Source organism: Acipenser ruthenus, chromosome 50 (genome assembly GCF_902713425.1).
Source record: "Acipenser ruthenus chromosome 50, fAciRut3.2 maternal haplotype, whole genome shotgun sequence".
Taxonomy (NCBI): Eukaryota; Metazoa; Chordata; class Actinopteri; order Acipenseriformes; family Acipenseridae; genus Acipenser; species Acipenser ruthenus.
This window is the reverse complement of record NC_081238.1, coordinates 3,260,645-3,277,056: the sequence shown is the minus strand read 5'-3', so window position 1 is coordinate 3,277,056 and position 16,412 is coordinate 3,260,645. Positions and strand designations below refer to the sequence as shown.

The 16,412-nt window shown below is 38.4% G+C and overlaps 1 pseudogene; it reads right to left on the bottom strand.

Moving 5' to 3' along the window:
* Nucleotides 1-1,226: 1,226 nt before the first annotated feature.
* Nucleotides 1,227-16,412, bottom strand: part of LOC117404772 (zinc finger protein 271-like) — a 41,556-nt pseudogene continuing 26,370 nt past the window's right edge.

Below are 16,412 nucleotides of genomic sequence, written 5' to 3'. Positions count from 1 at the left end.
AGAAGTAGACCAGCACATATTTATATTTACTGGATCTGAGGATGACCTAAGCCCCAGTGCATTATTTGTCACAAGGTTTTGTCAAACAAAACTCTCAAACCTGCAAAATTGAGATACCATTTATTCACAAAGCGTTCAAAATGTGAAAAAAAAATAAATAAACAAAAGAAACAGGAACTTTGCCATCAGCGACGATCCAAGCCCAGGAATATCATTAAAGTTTCTACAATTTCTACATATACACATAAAATGTAGTTGCAAAATGTTGTTGTGAAAAAATGTGGCAAGTGGTCCGTGGGAAAAATCCAAACACCAAGATGGTCCCTACATTGAAAAAGCTTGGGAACCACTGATTTATAGCCTTGAATGTCATTTACTGTTGTATGCTTAACTTGGCTGCCCTCTCAGGACAGATTGTGCACATGCACAGATACTGGTAAGAAGGGATTCTGTTCACCTGGCATCTAGCCAGGTTTGTCTGTTTCGAAATTTACAATACTAGAAATTAATTGTCGATTGTTTTGGGGGTTGAACAAGCAAACTGGTTGCGATTGATCAGTTTTTTTTCAGGTATTTGTTTAAAGTTGGAAAGTTGACCAGTTCTGTGGATTTGCTGAATTATTCTAAAGTAATGCTTCTGTATGTATGGGTGCATAGCTTGCAGAAGGATGTAGACCAGGGGTCTCTAACCCTGGTCCTGGGGGGCTGGTGTCCCTCTTTGATTTTGTTCCAACTGTACCTTAAAATGTATTAATTGGATCAATTAAGTGATTATTAGAAGCTTCATAGGTCAAATTAATTAATTGTGTACAGTTAGAACAAAAAACAGGAGGGGCACCAGCAATCCAGGACCAGGGTTGGAGACCCCTGCTGTAGCCTGATTAAAAGGCACGCCTGTGTTTTATTAACACCTGTATTGGACACTCTTCAAATATACTGAATTAAATATATTAACTAGACCATTAAAAAGCATCTTTTGCACCGGTATTTATTTATCTGTACTAAAGGTAAATAAATCCATTGCAAAATCTACAGAACGTTCTACAGAACGAAGTGACGTCCCAATTAAACAAATAGCATTGAGAAGAACCGCCCCCCCAAAGTTCTGATCCATTTAAGCAGAAGTCCCAATTATTAGTGTCCCGATTAGGCAGTGCCAACTATACAAAAAATAATAATAATAATAATTACACAGGTTAATGGTCCCCCCCCCCCCCCCCCCAAATGAGTGAAAAGTCCCATTGAACATGCTCTTTAAGGTTTCCCTCCTCTAATGAATTCGTTGGTGTTTTTTCAGGTTTCCCGAATCTCTGAAACTCTTCCCACAGTCAGAGCAGGAATACGGTTTCTCTACTGAGTGAATTCGTCGATGTTTTTTCAGGTTTCCCGAATCTCTGAAACTCTTCCCACAGTCAGAGCAGGAATACGGTTTCTCTACTGAGTGAATTCGTTGGTGTTTTTTCAGGTCTCCTGAATCTCTGAAACTCTTCCCACAGTCAGAGCAGCAATACAGTTTCTCTCCTGTGTGAATTCGCTTGTGTGAAACAAGGCTGTGTGACTGACTGAAACTCTTCCCACAGTCAGAGCAGCGATACGGTTTCTCGCCTGTGTGAATTCGCTGGTGCGTTTTCAGCTCTCCTGACTGCTTGAAACTCTTCCCACAGTCAGAGCAGCAATACGGTTTCTCTCCTGTGTGAATTCGTTGGTGTTTTTTCAAGTCTCCTCAATCTCTGAAACTCTTCCCACAGTCAGAGCAGAGATACGGTTTCTCTCCTGTGTGAATTCGTTGGTGTCTTTCAAGGTCTCCTGACTGTCTGAAACTCTTCCCACAGTCAGAGCAGCAATATGGTTTCTTTCCTGTGTGAATTCTCTGGTGTGTTTTCAGGTTTTCTGAACGTCTGAAACTCTTACCACAGTCAGAGCAGTGATACGGTTTCTCTCCTGTGTGAATTCGCTGGTGAGCTTTCAGATTTCCCAATTGACTGAAACTTTTCTCACAGTCAGAGCAGCAATACGGTTTCTTTCCTGTGTGAATTCGCTGGTGTGTTTTCAGGTGTTCTGAACGACTGCAACTCATCCCACAGTCAGCGCAGTGATACGGTTTCTCTCCTGTGTGAATCCTCTGGTGTGTTTTAAGGCTGTGTTTAACACGGAAACTCTTCCCACAGTCCATGCAGCAATACGGTTTCTGTCCTGTGTGAATTCTCATGTGTGCTTTCAGGCCTCCTGAATGACTGAAACTCTTCCCACAGTCAGAGCAGCGATACGGTTTCTCTCCTGTGTGAATTCGCTGGTGTGATTCAAGGTGTGCTAACTGACTGAAACTCTTCCCACAGTCAGAGCAGCGATACGGTTTCTCGCCTGTGTGAATTCGTTGGTGTGTTTTCAGGGAGTGTATCCTACTGAAAATCTTCCCACAATTAATGCAGCGATATGGTTTCTCTCCTGTGTGAATTCGCTGGTGTGTTTTCAGGGCTCCTGAATGACTGAAACGCTTCCCACAGTCAGAGCAGCGATACGGTTTCTCTCCCGTGTGAATTCGCTGGTGTGATTTCAGGTTTCCCGATTGACTGAAACGCTTCCCACAGTCAGGGCAGAGATACGGTTTTTCTCCTGTGGGAATTTGCTGGTGTTTTTTAAAATGCCCTAACTGGGCAAAACCTTTCCCAGAGTCAGGATATTCTCCACCACCCGGCCTCACTTTAGCTGCTGGACTGGAACCTGCAAAATATGAACAGAAAAAAAGTAAGAAGGGCTGCCTGAAGGTATAGGGCATGTTGCTAGGTGGTGGTGGATTAAAGTAAGTGCATTTCCTGTAATGTTTCTGTTCTACCAGGCAATGGTAACCTTCTATCTAGGCTTGCTACTATTCGATTTAAATTTTTTTGCCAAATCGGCGATTAATATCGACATTTATTTTACAAAGAATTTACCGTTTTTTTTGTTTTTTTTTAATCTATTTTTCAATTCAAGCAGCGAATGTGTGAAATCGACCTTTATGCTTTAAAAAAAACACTCTTATGCCATTGAAAAACATGCAACAAAACCATGGTTACCAACATTGTAATTGAAATAATGTTTGGTCACAGTTGAGCTATACATTTACAAACTAGTGTCACTGTATACCTATAGCAAAAGCTTATCTACACCTTACCCTGTTAATTTCAAAGTAGGCGTTTTGAATGACAGGTGCTGTAGCTGGCAAATGAGAGCATTCTAGCACTGCTTCAGTCAACGAGATCTGTCAGAACAGGGTGAAACTACAGTACTAACGGACCACTGAGATGACTGACAGCGACCCCCAGCCATTCAGAGCGGAACGGAGACGGGACAGACAGCAGGTATAAAAACTATACAAACTAGAGATGATTTCTAAATTATTTTTGGTAAGAAAATAAAAAATAGCGAGTGGTTTTACCAACGTTTATCGTATATAAATTGATTTCAGTCAAACTCATATTTTTTTGGGAACTCAACGTTTAACAAGCTTTATCGATTAATATCGAAAAGCAGCAAGCAGGGTTCTATCTGTATCTTAACTTCACCAGTAGTGAATCCTATCTTGAACTGGTTGGAGTGATACAGGAAAAACAAATACTAAGTAATCTAACCAATATGCTCCCTCCATCTCAAGCACACTGTCATTCAAGATTGCAAGATCTCCATAATGTCTCAGCAACTGGGAGTCACTCACATGCTAGACTGCATTCTGAATATGACCACCCGTCTTCCTTTCCAGCGCCTTGCATGGCGTTGGGAGAGCCTTCCTCTCCAGTGCCTCGCTCTCTCATGCAGATTCTCTCCAGCACCACGCTACACTTCCGCAGGTGTACAGGCTCCAGCTCAGGGATGTTTGGTTTGAAGTCCTCAGATTCTTCCTTCCCGGCTTCCATGTGGTCAAACTCTACTGTCAGGGGCTCCTGTTTAATTTCCAGCACCTCTTCTTGTTTAACAGAAAGCAGTTCTCCTGTCTGGGGGATGTCCAATTCATTGTGCTCAGCTTTAATCTCAGAGACATCTTGCTGACTGCTGTCACATTGCACCTCACTGAGCTCCTGTTTAATGGGGGGGCAAGCCAGCCCAAAGAACTCCACACTAAAGGGAACAAGTTCAAGTTCAAAGAGCTCCTCTTTAATTGGGACAGATTCCATCTCCACACTGTCCATGGCATCACACAGGACTCTGTTTAGTAGCGGCTGAAAAAAAAGAAACACAATCCAACCATTTATTTATTTAGTGATTGATTTATTTAAATACAGTGCTAATAAGGCCAGTTCAACATCAAGCATTGCAAACATAGACAACAGTCAGTTGTGCAGTTTTTTGCAATATGCATTATAACCAGATAGGATACATTCATCTCCTTCTCTGAGACAGTGACTATTTTTTTAAGAATGTCTTGCTGTTTAGCTAATTGATCAGGAAAAACTTGTGTCATTTCCCAACGCAATGTGGATGCCGTGTCTCAAGATGCCAGACCTTAGCTTTCATGAGCCAGTACTTCACAACAAATGACACATGAGGACGCGCATCATCCTCGTCACCAATGTAAGAAAAACTGAAGTTACTATAAGATGGTAATTGCGATTTTTTTGTTTTTGTTTCTTTGAGCTGCAGGTAGGATTAGACATTTTTCATTTTGCAGCGATTTTAACAACTGTTTTCAAAATCCCAAGTAACCGGACGTGAAATGTCACCTTATAATATATATATTTTTTTATAATAATTTTTTTTTGTTTCATATTTAAAACAATACATTGTTCACATAATTACTGCTAATGATTTGTTTGCAAATTATATTTATTTTGAATATAAGCATAACAGTTAAACTAAATCTTAATGTGCACTGAATTTCATATCTTTAGATTGTTTGGCGACCCATCAGAAACCTTGCCGCAACCCCCACTTTGGGAAACGTTGGTCTGAAGTGAACCCACCTATTGTACCAGTTAAGCAGTGTGTGCTGGAAAGCCTTGTCAGAACATGTGTCAGGTAAGGGCGCAGTGGCAGCCTTACCTGCCAATTTCCAATTTTGTTTCTGAACTGTCAGCTTTTACAGTCAAGTAAAACATTGTTTTGTGTTTAATATATATTATAGTATCCACCACTTACACCATCCATGGTTACTTCAGGCAGCCGTCTATATCAAGCTAATAGCGTTTGCCATTCCCACTGATTTCAATAACAAAGACATTGTTTATTCTGGGTTAAGCATGCCATATATTTCAGGTTTAAATAATAAAGGAGCACTACTGTGGTAAACACTTGACAGAACGATCAATCAGCTATTTGCACCCCTGTACTCTACCTTGGCTATTTAATCCTTGTATGCAGTGCTGGGTTTATAGTTTGAAAAAAACGTTTTTTTTTTAGTTTAAGTTAGTTTAACCCTTTAAATATAATATTGCCATAATCCAAACACAACATACTTTGAAACAAAATAAGGTAAATTGGAAGATTTAATATTGGCATTCTTTTGAAATGATTACACATAACATAAGATATATGTAGGGCTTCTGATTTTAGGTTTTAACCGATAAAACACCCCAGATCCAAAAAAAACAGCTTTTTGAGATGTTATAGTAATAAAATAATTACTTGGATAGCATTATTGAGGAGTTTGGTGATAAATCGAGTGATCAGGAGAGGATTTATCAGTACGCATGACTATGAAAAATGATATGTGATAAATACAGTGAACAAGGGGTGGGGCGGGTCTGGAGATGCAGTACTGAGTGTCCTGTTGATATGCAGTGCCTTTTAAACCTGTTTTACTGTGAATAAAATTACTTTTAAACAGCGTGTGTAAAATAAACAGCTTGTGTGAAAATAACTTAGACCTGACACGCACTGAATAAATGGACCTCAAAGGGTTAACCCTTGAAAGACAGGGGTGCCAAATATTACAGCCAGCTACACTATCGGACATCACCCCAGGAAAAAACAGCACAGCAGACACCCTTTAGGACGTACTGCCCCAAGGTCATTCCACATTGTATATCGTGTGCGCACATTTATCAATATTAAGAATGTTTTGAGACAATGAGTTTTATACACCTGTATCCATTAATAAAAACATGCCAGCCACAGCCCTCTCTAGTAGTAGTGCATTAAGGCTGGCCTTTCTATATGAAAACACCTTCCCCCGGGATAGTGGCAAGTGTATCATATTGTACGGACATAATGTTTTGAAAAAACCTTGCCAAACTAGCTGAGTAATTCCTAGTCTTGTAATGTTTAGTTTTTCTATAATACTAAGAATTATAAGAAGTGCATGGCCAGATCAAGCAATTTTGTGGTCCCCTGCAAAAAAAAAAGTAAAGATAAATAGGGGCTACAGAAACACATTCATAACACACACAATGTAATACAATATAATGAGCAGGCTGCATCAAAAGATCATATGAGGTAATCCTATATAATACCTAATATGGTTATACAAGGTTGTTGCTATTTTCTTCAATGTCTTTTTATTCACATTTTAGTAAAACTTACATTTTTATTATTAAAATGCCACCTCCCAAGTTATCTGAGGGTGAAATGCGATTGTTTTAAAAAAGAAATGAGACGAGATGCGCTTGCTCATCATACAAATGTTAAACAAAGGTCTTTTTTCTTTACAAAACACATCATTAAGAGACTTGGGCCATATTTACTATTATCGGGATGGTGAGTATTTGGTTAAATGCATTACCCTTCTATATATTCGTTCCATCAGAAGTAAATACAGTATTTAAAATGTATAAGTCCCATGATCAGCTAGTTTATTTGCTGCGTAATATCAATTTAGACTCCCCTTTGTACTCCAGCCCCCCCCCCCCCCCCCATCTCAAACTTATAAATAATGTTATCATTTTACTGGACTTCATTTAATTTAGATTTGTTTTATATAAAGATAAAGGTGGTTTCCACTCAGAATAACAGTCGATGACGTTGTTTGAAAAGTATGGTCTATGTAAAGACCTAGTATGTTTCAAATGTGTTAGGCTTCTATTTTTTTTATACTTTTAGAACTCAATTGACATCTGTTGGAGCCATTCGTGTATCTCAATCGCACAATAATAAAGTCAGAGTAGTGTGATTACACTCTGTCCGAAATCTATTCTCAGGTGTCATTTACACACTTAACTCCCTCCCAGCACACACTGGCGTGTGCTACAGTACCCAGTTTGACCGTCTGAGTTGATTTCTACATGTCATTGTTTAGGTAAATTACTTTACTAATACCAACACATAAATAAATAAATAAATAAATAAATAAATAAATAAATAAATTAATTAATTAATTAATTAATTGATTACACGTCTCCCTAAATTACTACAACTACTTAATGAAACAAAAAAGTCACTCAAAACGAGGCATATTTTACATTTTTCCCCAATAAACAAAGTCCTGTTTGTTTTCAAACAGCGCGGTGTATATCCTCTTGCAACACAATAATGTGCGCGCTCAGTGTCTGAAGGTTTGTAGTCTGTGTCGATATCAATTGTTTTGGCTACAATTAAATTCACCCAAGGTACAAGAGGGTGATAAATACAGTATATACACACATACAAATAAAATACAATTTCTATGTACACAAAAGGTTTGAATGATTCAAATGTTTCGGACAAAAGCCATTTTCTCCGCACTGCGTTTATACTTTTTTTTTTTTTCTACACAGCTGAAAGGCTTTCGTATACACCCAAAAAAAGAAAAAATAAAAGCATTTGTGTACACTGTAGTCATAACTCTTTTCAAACACAAACATACCTTTTGTGCGGGTGTGTATATAAACAACTCATTTTCCATTATTTTTCACCGGCGCTTATTAGTTTATTTGTTACATTTTAAACTGAATCGGCCTTGTACAATTTGTAAATAAAGCCTGGGTCTGCAACACCCGTGCGTCGCAAACAACTCAACTTTATTTAAAAAAAAAAAATGTAACTTACTTTTTTGTTATCGTCCACAACGAGCAAACTGGTGTGCAACACCACTTAAATAAATACTAATATTAATAACTCCAAATGGATGAGTCGAATGACACGGTCACATAACAGGATTTCACTCCACAGTCGCAGACGCCTCACGTTAAATGGCCGACTCGAGATCATTCAAACCAAGGATATTCTACAACGAGACTCAACTCCCCCTTTACTTCCGTCGCGCTGTGCGCAAAGCTAAGAGAGCGCTTGGGAGAAATTGTTCTATTGAGAATCAATGGAGCGTAGCGTGACCACTTTTAAAAAATGCAAAAACGGGACACCTGACATTTCTTATGCTGGGGTATATTTAAATATTTTTAAAACTTTTTTTTATCTGTTCCCCCCGAAGAGCGGGGGATGGGGATGGGGATGGAGGGAGAGGAGTAATGATTAGTTGTAGTGATTGTGAGAGTAAAATGATTAGAAATGGAACCAGCACATATTAGTGAGCTAGTTTTTCCTTTAAGTCTGTATTTCAAATAGGTTTATTTGTAGCTTTTATTGTTGTGGACTATTGGCTGTCACTGTAGTTATGTCATGAATGACCAAGTTGTTGAAATGGTCGGGGTGGAGCAAGTGTTAATCCATTAATATCGGGTCGATCTTGCGGGTCTATATTCCTCCTCCCTTGTCACGGTTCATTCATTTCTCTCTCTTCGCGTTTGTGAGTCGAAGCACTCTTTTTATTGTCTGTGAGGGATAGATTAGGGCAGGTGAAAACACTGGAGATGATTACTGTGGGAGTCGGGAGTCAGGGATCCCAAACTGGTCTCAGGTGTGGTGTTCAAACATGTTAACAATTCATGAATACAACAAAAACAAACCAAGCAGTATAAAAAAAAAGAAAGAAACTTCACACACAAGAATTATAACAATAAAAATCAAACACATCATAATAATAAAAATTAAACACATTAATAATAACCGTGAATATATTAAAAAATATATATTTAGTGCACACAATAATAATAAGTAGGGGAGCAGGTGGACAAGAGTGTGGGAATAGAGCTGTAGAAAGGAAAGAACAACATTTTGTGGATGAAAGAGTACGAAGATTGAGAGAGACGCGACTCAGGCAGCCCGCAGGGAAGTACAATACTAAAAAAAAGCCGTATTGATGCTCATGTTTGGCTGTTTTTTCGGTGTTTTTTTTTCTTTTGCATACTAAGACTTCTAGTTGGTTGCGTTGGACAAGTAGTTGCACCGCGATTTAGTGGACTTTATTCAATTGTTCTGCCAAATGCTGATCTTATCTTTTTAGTTGCTATACCCTCGTTATTGAATGATGTGTTTTAAAAATGTGTACTAAATATGCTATCCTGTGTTAACCAGATGAGCAAGAAAAAGGAATAATACTGTATGTTGTGACTGAAGTTTTTATATTTTAAAGAATTTTGTACTAAATAAAGCCTATTTATAATCGTATCTTGTGTTGTATGGTCCTGGGATAAAAAAAAAAAGAACCTGCAAAGAAGGATTTGGATAAAAGGATTTGGATAAAAGTTTAAGTATATTAATTTCGGGACCTGGTGCCCGTATATTCCACCAGGTGGCGTAGTTTGGCTACCTTCAGTAATTAAAATAATTATACTTACCCCTGACTTAATTGTCCTTCGTGACAGTTGCTGTTCTGTCTCGATGGCAGCACGCTGTGTTTATTCATTTTTAAAAGGGGAAACTCAGACAGAAATGCAGCAGTCTGAAACATGTGGCATATTGAAAAGAGTTGACAAGACCAAGTTTTAGTTCTCACAGAAGCTTTATTGATGCAGACACAAGACGGCCGCTCTGTCACAGGGATCCAACCTCCCGCTTCAACTATTCAGTCCCTTTTTTATATCAACTTGCCCTGCGTGGGGAAAAACCATACCGCAACCAATAAGAAACATGCACCTAACAACAAATAACTGCACAGTAATGCAATAAACATTGCCTTAAAACACAGCCCCCCCTTCTATTTTATTTATTTTCATTATTATTTTTTACAGATTTAACCTAGCAGGAGGTTTTATTACCCTTTTGGGATGCCAATTTACCCCTCCATTAGAAGTAACAGATTCTGTCATTTGCTCTGAAGGCTCCTGGTCTTAAACCTGGGTATTTCCTTCACTTTCCATTTGTTTCCCTAAATCCTCCCAGTCTGAGCAAGCTAACTCCTGAGTCCATTTTTCAATCATTTTGATTCACATGAGATTTTCTGCATTTCCCATTTCTCTCCCCCCTGTAATTTCTTACTAGTACCACCTGACCTGGAGAGAATTTTCTGACAGGTTTTATCTGATGCCTGTCTCTTTTCTCATATTCCCCCAATTTCTTACTTTCCATCACACTTGCTACATTTGGTCTAATCAAGGCTAATCTGGTGCGCACCTGTCTTTTCAGAAATAATTCTGCAGGTGATTTTCCTGTTGTGGCATGGGGGGTATTTCTATAATTAAACAGAAAATTAGCCTCAGTGCTGCAGGGACCATCCTAAATGTGCACTTTTATCCAGAGCTCTTTTAAAACTCTGCACCAGTCTTTCTGCAGAACCATTTGAAGCTGGGTGGTAAGGTGGTGTTTTAGTGTGCTTTACTGAATTTCTGAGTAAAAAGGTCTCAATCATCTGAAGTAAATTGTGGCCCGTTTTCAGAGACAATCTCCTCTGGGAGACCATATGCAGCAAACAAATTCCGCAAAACCTCAAAGGTTGTGTCTGTTACCACCAGAACCCTTTGTTTTTGCTTTTCAAAGTCAATGTGAACTCTTTGCCATGGACTTTCTGGCCACTTCCATGTGTGGAGGGGGGCTGTGGCAGGCATATTCCTGCTAGCTAGGCATACTTCACATTGACTCACCATTTGCTCTATTTCTGCATCCAAGCCAGGCCACCAAAAATAACTACAAGCTAGGGCCTTCATCTTAACTATTCCCCAGTGATTCTGTTGCAAAACTTTTGGCACAATACCTCTTTAACCCCATAACACACAATCCCCTTCCACTGTTAATTCACTTTTTCTGTTTGCAAAAGGCTTCAGTTCTTCATCTGTAACATGGTGTTGCCAGCCAGTTGAAATGTAATGCTTAATCTTGGCCAGCAGGGGGTCTTTTTTTTGTTTCTTTTTTGTTTCTCTAGCTATCTCCTGAGCTGAGATAGTGTCAATTTTAATATGGCAATCTGATATAGCTGCCAGGTAGACCTTAAGCGTGGAGGGAGATTTACCTTCATTAAAAAGGTCCTGCAAAAATTGGAGTAAATCTGCCATTGGGCAAGTCGTGGGGTCCAGTCCACCCATTTGCAACCATACTGGGAGCGTGCAGACGCTGCTCTGGCAGTCTCAAGAGTCTCAATGACTTTATTATTATTATTATTATTATTATTATTATTATTATTATTATTATTATTTATTTCTTAGCAGACGCCCTTATCCAGGGCGACTCACAGTCGTAAACAAAAATACATTTCAAGAATCACAGAACAAGTAATAATACAATTAAGAGCAAGATAAATACAATGACTTTGGTTCTAGCAAGTACAAGTATGACAAAATACGATTCAATAACGGAGCAGATAACAGTGTCAGTGATAGTTACATCAGGATATAATTAAATACAAAATACTACAGATTAAATAACACATGACAGATTACAGTACTCTAAAGTACAGGATTAAATGCAGTAAAATAGGAGGCAGATAAGAGCAAGTAAAGTGCATTTAAGGAAGAGTGATAATGGTCCAGAGGGAAAAAAGAGGAGTTCTACAGGTGCTGTCTGAAGAGGTGAGTCTTAAGGAGGCGCCGGAAGGTGGTCAGGGACTGGGCAGTCCTGACATCTGTAGGAAGGTCATTCCACCACTGCGGGGCGAGGGTGGAGAAGGAGCGGGCTCTGGAGGCAGGGGAGTGTAGAGGAGGTAGAGCCAGTCTTCTAGTGCAGGCGGAGCGGAGAGGTTGATTAGGGGGTGTAGGGAGTGACTCAGCACATATCAGCCAGTTGTCAAGGTAATTAAGCACTCTGATACCTTGAGTCTCAGAGGGGCATGGCGTCCATGCACTTTCAGAAAGAGAGAGACACGGTGCCTTGAAAGGCGAACCGCAAGTAATTGCTGCAGCCGGGTTTTACAGGGATGTGAAAGTAGGCATCCTTGAGGTCCACCATAGTGAACCAGTTGCCTGGCCTGGCTGACTGCAACAGTCAGCATCTTTGCTGGGGGATCGGTCTGAGGCCACCATCTCGTTTTGGCATCAGGAAGTACCAGGAGTAAAACCCTTCTCTCTCTCATTGTGAACAATTGCAATGGCCTGCAGGGCCAACACCTAAGATACAAAATAGTGTCTTGAGGGTTCATAACCGTTTTTTATGATCATGCCCTAAAAGGAAAGGGGGCGGAATCATAACTGCAGAGAGTAGCCGGCCCTGATGGTGGTAGCACCCAGGTGTATGGGTGCATGGACGCCAATAATCCAGCTGGGCCTGATAGAGCAGGTCCAAATTATTAGCATTAGCATTCAAAAATAAAATTAGACAACTCATTTTAAAAGTAAAATGACTTGTTTGTTTTAATGTTACAAAATTAATATCAGTATATTCTTTATAGTAACTAATTTTGTAATTAGTTGTGTTCAGAAAATAATTAAACCATATATTTGATCAGAATTCAAAATCTATCTAAAACATGGTGCATAGAAATTATAGGATTCGTTGTAAATGGTGTATAATGAATACCTGGCTGTGGTATTTTTAGAAACTCAATGATGTCCAGCAGGATAGAATCATGAATCTGTCCTTTCTAACAAGCCGTGCCGTGTTCCAGAAAAAGTTACTCAGATGATGTAGTTTTCAAAGGGATCTCCCCCTTGCAGTGTATTGGTGTGAGGATAGCAAGAGATGAGCAGAGCAGAGATTGTGGAGAGCGTGTTGAATGCAGAGCGTGTTGAATGGAGAGCGTGTTGAATGGAGAGCATGTTGAATGCAAAGCGTGTTGAAGAGAGTGTTGAATGAAGAGCGTGTTGAATGGAGAGTGTGTTGAATGGAGAGCATTCCTTACAAATTCTGGTCTATGATTTGACAGTTTGAAAACAAGCAGAATTGCTCATTCCACTGGTCCAGTGGTTCCCAACCTGTGGTCCGCAAACAACTCCCAAAATTTGGTTCCTCAGTTCTTGCAAAAACCCATTTCTACACAATCACACGTTGTGCTACTACTAAGACAGCTTTAACCACGTGAGATATAATTACAAGATATGTATGAAGTCTGCATTTTCCCCCTTTATCTATTCTTTTATTATGGGTGAGTTTATAAATTAATATATATCACATCTCCCTTTGATGCAATACCAGGCATCACCTTCAAAGCCGGCATTAACTGAAACAGCTTTCTAATGTGAAACAAATACTAACTCAATAACTTACACATTATGAAGGCACATGTGTCTTGTCAGAATTACAGTTTACTGCTCAGGGGGAAAAAAAAAACACCTGATCTGGCTTTCCCAGCCTTTTTGCCTCGCATAAAAGTAGTGCACTGCATTGAATATTATTAACTTGGTTGGAATGACTAATTAAAATAAAAAACACACACACAACTAAAACTACAGTTTTGGTACTTTCATGCCACTGTAGTACACTGTATGTACTACAGTGGCATATAGGAATATATCTATTTCCATACATTTTTGAAGCAGTTGGCTGCATATAGTTACAGAAGTTAATCTGAAACAAAAAGAGGCTATATTTATAGCTTGACTTTTGAACTATACCGTAGTGTGAATGATCAATTTCAGCTCCATGCTATTATATTGGTTTATTCAGCCAGGTTTAATATCTCACAAGACTATGTGCCAAAAATTAAATTAAAACTGCTTCTGGAAATAATGTGTACAGTCTGTTCTTGAAACCGTCATATTTAAGCAAAATCCTATCGACTGTGTGCCACCAATCACGTTTAATTTACACATCACAGCCCACCACAAGTGGTAACATCCTGTACACTCTCCAATCATTTTTAAATTTTTCTCACCCACCTCATCTTCGTATTCGGGTGTTTTTTTATATGTACATCGAGCGATGTTGGCGAATAAAAACTTGTGTTAGAAATAGAGAATTCGTTTGCTACATGAGGTAATGGTTGCAGGGACCAGCACTGGCATTTCCATTTACCGGAGCCCCAGTGCATTATTGGTCTGGAGGTTTTGTCAAACAAAACTCTTAAACCTGTAAAATTGGTATGCCATTTATCTACAAGGCATTCCGAATGTGAAAAATAAACATTTTAAACAAAAGAAACAGGAACTTTGCCATCAACAACTTTCAATGGCAAAATGACAACATTCCTTGCTGACCCGATAGCAAAGATTCAAGCCCAGGAATCTCATTAAGTTAGGTACGTTATATAAATATACTTTACTTTCTACTTTTTTTACTGTACTTGTACATATACACATAACTAGTTTAAAAATGCTGTTGTGAAAAAATGTGTGGCAAGTGGTCCGTGGGAAAAATCCAAACACCAAGGTGGTCCTTACATTGAAAAAAGGTTGGGAACCACAGCACTAGTTCATAGTCACTTCCCATCCTCTCCAGACAATGGCTTTTCACTCCATACCTGAAGACACCATTTCCCAGATGGCCATGGTCTGGTTCTACCACGCTATATGTTAATGGAAACATCCTTTTAATACACTGGTGGGCCAGTCTTTGAAGTACCACCCAAAAGACATTTTGAAAGAGATGGCAGTCTGAGAACAGGCTTTCAGACTTCCCCAGTACATCAGCGATTTTGTTTCAATGGCCTGTATTCATAAAACTTACTGTCTCCTTTATCGCACCATTAACAGTGTTTAACATGACAGTATTTCATCAGGTTATGCATAAACATCATTTACCATCAAAAAACATCACTCATTGCGACGTTAGAATAACGTGCCCTTAGAGACAAATTCTCATTAGCATATCATTTGTCTGATTAATAAATCTCTATTGTGCTGTTAATTGACTCTTACCTGCATCATAATTAACATGTGCCTCAGATCCGGTGTAGAATGAGATGCATCTTAACGGTATCATTTGCTAGCATAATTTCTGCATTTAGGAACACATTTAAGCCAATACTACAAAGAAAGTAGTCTATGTTAAATTATCCAGTAATTATTTTGTTATTTGTAACACATACATTAAATTGCATTCTTAACTCGTCTGAACAGGATAGGTTACTTACTGGTGGGAAAACATAAATCACATTTGTTGTATATTGTTGCTCTAAGAGGCCAGGCTTCGGTGTGCTTGTGTGGCACGATTTTACAGGAGCACAATTATTCACCTTTTTGGAGAACAAACATGTACTGAAGAGTTGAACTGCCAGAAACAAGGCTGACCCCGTATCAACTCATGAGTGCCTGAGCAGGATTCTGATGTTGGTGAGTTTTGCAGGATTAAAAACAAACAAACAAAAAAAAAACCTCTTACAGCTGTGGCCAAAAGTTTTGCATCACCCAATAGAATGAAGTCATTTAGCTTCATAAAGTCGAATGAAACCTGCTGAATAATGTTACATGTAACATATTGAATTACATACCGCTTTGTAGTTTTCCATATACTTAATGAGAAACTGACAAATTGAAAAATGTGTTTTTCAAAATCTAGCATGAAATACTGTACTACTTACAGCTTCAGGTAGACACTTTGTTTTGTAGTTTCTTTGAATAGATGATGTTAAATAAAATATTTAATTTGCCCAAACATCAATATTTCTCAACAAAACTTTCAAAAGTATTGTAAGGTCCCCTCAGGTCATAGAAAAGCATGTATCTCAAAGCAGAATACATCATAATAATTCTTCTTCTTCTTATAATAATACTTAATTTAAAAAAATAAAATAAAGTAAATATTGTTTTGAAAGAAAAAAAAGGGACACATTTGTATTGTTTAAGTACTTTATAATGTTTATATATAAATAAAGGACACCAAGATTCCATTGTAAAAAAAAAAAAGAAAAAAAAAAAAAATGATTTTTTTATAGTAAGAGAGTCAGAAAACGCTCAGTCCTTAGAAGGGTTAATTGTACAGTGACGTCTCAGTAGAACTCTGATTACACAAACATCCTCATTACATAATTTAACAAGGTCCCGGTCTAGCACTGTTATCTATCTATCTACCTCTATCTATATATATTTTTTTTATCTAATTCTCTACTAAAAGGTAAATAAATCCTTTTCAAAATCTATAGCCCCACCACCCACCCAAAACACATGTTTATTTCTATTACCAGACTGCATTTTAGCCTATATTTTTGTGCTCTGTAATGACAGCTTAATCCATTAATAGTAATTAATTGTAATTTGTCAGTCTAAAACATGTATGCCTCTCTGTACCTAAGATCCGTACACATGCTTGCTACACTTGCATTAGTTAGGGCAGTTTAAAAGCAAGCTCAAATAAAAGCATGGACAATGCACAGTGCAAAGCTACAC